The sequence below is a fragment of the Octopus bimaculoides genome, chromosome 17, assembly GCF_001194135.2.
Source record: "Octopus bimaculoides isolate UCB-OBI-ISO-001 chromosome 17, ASM119413v2, whole genome shotgun sequence".
Taxonomy (NCBI): domain Eukaryota; kingdom Metazoa; phylum Mollusca; class Cephalopoda; order Octopoda; family Octopodidae; genus Octopus; species Octopus bimaculoides.
The window spans coordinates 2,467,704-2,472,439 of record NC_068997.1 but is presented as its reverse complement, the minus strand read 5'-3'; the positions used below and the strand labels follow the sequence as shown (position 1 = coordinate 2,472,439).

Genomic DNA, 4,736 nt, shown 5'->3' with positions numbered 1-4,736 from the left:
AGCGTGGCCGTTTTCGTGCGGGTGACACGTAAAAGCACCCACTACACTCTCTGAGTGGTTGGCGTTAGGAAGGGCATCCAGCTGTAGAAACTCTGCCAAATCAGACTGGAGCCTGGTGTTGCCATCCGGTTTCACCAGTCCTCAGTCAAATCGTCCAACCCATGCTAGCATGGAAAGCGGACGTTAAACGATGATGATATATATATATACACACACACACACACATACTCACTTATATATACATAGATACATATGTATATATATATATATATATATATATATACATACACACACACACACACACACTCACGCAAACACAAATCTAATGCTAGTTACCCATTACACACACATATTCATATATGAACATTATCTTATGCACTTGCATGCATGCTTCCGCACACTCATGCACTTAAAAGAAGAAAAACAAAACAAAAACAATAACCAAAAATAGTGTCTTTTTATGAAATGTCAGAATCAGTTTTCATGTTTTAGATTTTGGTGACGCTTTATTTTTGAGTTGAGATCTTATCGAACATTTCAAGTTAAGGATTTCAACTGCCAAACCAGTTCCTTTTCCATCGTTTTTATGTTGGTACATTCTCTTAGACTACGAACCACAGATAAACCTGTACAAGACAACAGCGTAAAAAAAGATTCTATAAATTCACTTCTGCTAATCCACCCCGTCACCTCTACATCCCTTTGAGTTTTTTTTTTTTTTTTGGTGATTTTTTTTCCTCCTTTTTCTTTGTTTTTCTTCTTGATATGTTTGCAACAGAAAGGAATTACAAGACCAAAATTCCGAAATCTTTGCAGAAAATCCCAGGATTAACTACAGCTTTCTCTTAGTTTAGACATTGCATATGGTCTGGGGTTGGTTTTTTCCTCCTTTTTTACTTTTGCTGTGTGTGTGTGTGTGTGTGTGTGAGTGTGTGTGAGAGAGAGAGAGAGAGAGAGAGAGAGAGAGACTGACTGACTTTACCTTCTCCTCTCCAGATTTTCAGGATTTCAAAAAATTAAAATTTTGCCATAATTTCTGACTTCGACTCAGTCAATGCAATATAAGATTTACTAATCAAGTTACCATTTCTTTGTTTTTATTTTAGTCTTTGTTTCTTTTACCTTTCCATCATCTGACATTGTTACTTGCTGACTCCCAGAAGTTTCCCTACATTCTTGGCAATGTTTGATGATTTGCACTTGATATTAAAATAAATATTTATTATCTGATTAAAATTAAATTTCTTTTTATTTGTTCTAAATGTCAGTTTACACTTCAAGTTATTGTGAAAATCCTTTAGCGCATTGGACAAAGTTCTTCCGATTCTTTATGTTTTGGGTTTAAATTCCACTGACGTCAACTGTACCTTTCAAAATCTTCTATAATTTAGGACAAAATTCTTCTGATACTTTATGTCCTGGATTCAAATTCCACTGAGGTCAACTGTGCCTTTTATCTCTTCATTGCTCATCCAAACATTGCTCAGAGACTTCATGATAAACTTGTTTTCCTTTCACGAACAGAGATACCTCTAGTGTGTGTGTGTGTGTGTGTGTGTGGAGCAGTCATACCAAAGTTGTTTCCTTCAACATTCAAAAAAATTACAATCTTTGTGCATATCAAGGAAACAATACTGCCTCTTCTTATTCTAAAAAGGAACAATTCACCATTGGAACATACATCTTCCAAAGACTGTCTTTTTTCACAGATAGAAAATACTTCCAACAATAACTAAACCTTCAAATCGGAGTAGTGAGGACATTTTGGTAATGTAATTCTAAAGGTATAGAAAGATAATATAAACATAGTTGGGACATTTTTTTTTATCATGGATCTGCTTAATCTGAGGCGATCTATAACTAAACAACAACATCAATTTATAGAATAGACATGGTTCAGGATCCACGGTTTTGATTTCTAATCCAGTCAAGTATGACCGGTGTAATATAGGTGGTGGGCCAGTTACTAGGATTAGCCAAGAGAACTTGAGTTTATCTTACCTGTGGTAAACTTATGTCCTTTTTAGTGAGTTAATATGATTTTTCTTTTTCCTATAGAACCCAGCTGAGCCACTACCCTTTCAGTTAAGCATTAGCTTCATAAACTTATTACCAGCCCTGGATCTAACCACCTATCTTTTGTGTAAACCACTAACTGCTTGAGTGGATAACCCTTTCTATGAACTTATCACCAGCCCCTTCAACTAAACCCCAGCCCTTTTGTGCTAATCACCTGATGCTTAAACACCCGACTCTTGTGCTAATCACCTGCTACCTGAGCTAACCACTGGCCCTAACAGCTAAGTATTGACCCTTAAAAAAAGCTTTCTCCTTAGGGATTTCTAGACCTTCAATTACTCCTGTTTCTGTGTTGTATTCATCATGTTATGGCACCAACAGATAAGAAGACATGCATCACCTGAGTCTGATCCTTGAGCAAGTTGCTGGCCCCCAACAGCTAAGTACTGACTCTTAAAAGCCATTTTACCTTAGTGATTTAAAGGCACACAATTACTACACCTGTCTTTGTATTGCATTTGACAAGGTGATAGCTGAGGAGAGTTACATCACCTGAGTCTGACATGCACATGTCAAAATGTCCTTTATCACTCTAACAGACAATTTTAATGTTTATCATTGATGAAGGGGTGGGGGGGGAAAGCAGTATGATGGTGGTCGTCGTTGTCATGTGTGGGTGGGGATGGTATGGTGGTGGTGATGACGGTGTGTGGGTGGTTACATAGATATGGAGTGCAGTGGCGGGAGGGGTTGGTTGGGGGTGGGGGGACTAAATGTCTTTTGTTAATTCTGTCAACGACACCAATATTACTTTAGTGCCAAAGGATAAAATCAATATTCAATTTCCTCTCAGACTTCTACAAAGAATTCTTTGCTACATGGAAGCACCAATTTCCATCTTATTTACGTAACACACCCACACACACACACACGCACGCCTACATACTACACATTTACATATGCAACAGCCAGCTGTTTACCACTATCTAAATGCTGCACACAAAAATGCAAACACATACACACCACTCTCAAACATTAACCATATGTCTATGTCCACCATGGTATCCAATTAACAATGCCACTAACAAAACAATACAAAATTGGATACAAATGGCTCTCTTTAATTTCTGTTGTTATTCTTGTTGTTTTTACTGAAACTGTTGTTGTTGCTGTTCATGCCAAATTATTCTTATAATTTCTTTATATTTTATGCAAGAATGTTCACTTTCTTCAAAATAGAATTTAAAATATTTATTGCTATTATCAGATCTCTATAAATATAATTAGCATTTCTCTGTTTTTACTATTCCATCTCTATAAATATAATTTAGAGTTTCCATATTAGAGTTATCAGATCTCTCTAAATATAATTTAGTGTTTCCATACTGTTATCATGTCAATGAATATAGTTTAGTGTTTCTATATTGTTATTTCACCTTCATAAATACAATTTAGTGTTTCTCAATTACTATTGTCAGATCTCTATAAATATAATTTAGTATTTATTGTTACTATCAGGTCTCTACAAATATATTTCTCAACAATTTATTATTGAGGTGGTCAGCTAGCAGAAGTGTTACGCTGCCAGCCAAGATGCTTTGCCGCAATTCTTCTGGCTTCATATTCCAACTTCAAATTCTGCCAAACTCAGTTTTGCCTTTCATTCTTTCGAGGTTGATAAAATAAGGACCAGTTAAGCACTAGGGTTGATATAATTGACTAGGCCCCTTTGCCCCAAATTTCAGCTGGCGCACAGAACAAAATGTGTGGCGGCATTTCCTCTGGCTTTGGGCTCTAAGTTCAAATTCCACCAAGGCTGACTTTTTACCTTTCATCCCCACAGAATCCTCCTCCTCCTCCTCCTCTAAACTGCTCACACCTATTTTATCCTTTCCTTCAACTTATTCGTTGTTGTCTTTTTGTTTCTGTTGTTGTCTTTTGAGATCCAGTCTCTTATGCTTATCAATCACCTTTGGATGTGTCCTACACTATTCGCGTTCAATGATTCTTAGGAATTTGGCAATAATGTCATTTAGTTTTCTTCTTTCTTGGATCTATTTTGGTTGTTTTTATGTTCCAATCCTTCCATGTTATTCCAAACAAACTGTGATTCTGAATATATTGACCTGCTCCCAACATGTTAGGGGCCAGGGGTTTTGTCTTGCTCATTTTTAATTCTTCTGCCATTCCTGTATTAAGTTGTTCCAACATAATTTGAAGTTTGATGAGGTATCCTCACAGGATAACTATAATGCCTGCTGTTCTTAAATAGGTGAGAAATCTGTAGTCAATTTCCATTCCTGTTTCATTTTCTTCTCTGATCAATTTTTGAAATAACCCCTTCTCTGGAAGTTGGGAATAGTTTAACAGAAAGTGAATCTCCTTGTCTTACACCTGTCTTTGGAGTATAAATTTGCTAATCTTCGTGTAGTCTGACAAATGATGCAACAGGCTAGATTTGTGTTCGACATACATGGATGTATGTTGTTATACTTCCTATTTTGTTGGGTGTATATAACACATGGTGTAGATGTTTGTTATACATACATTGATGTATGTTACTTTTACACCCTGCTTAGTTGTGTCTACAGATATATTTTGTGTATATATAACATGGTGTATTATAGATGTGTATTATACATACATTGATGTATGTTATAGCTACAGTTTTATTGGTTGTATATGAATATATATATATATATATATATATATATATA

General features: G+C 35.9%; 1 protein-coding gene across 1 annotated transcript in view; it reads left to right on the top strand.

The window, feature by feature from the left end:
• LOC106882585 (unconventional myosin-Ia) overlaps positions 1-4,736 on the top strand; it is a 354,036-nt gene that overhangs the window by 98,363 nt on the left and 250,937 nt on the right. The window lies entirely within an intron of this gene.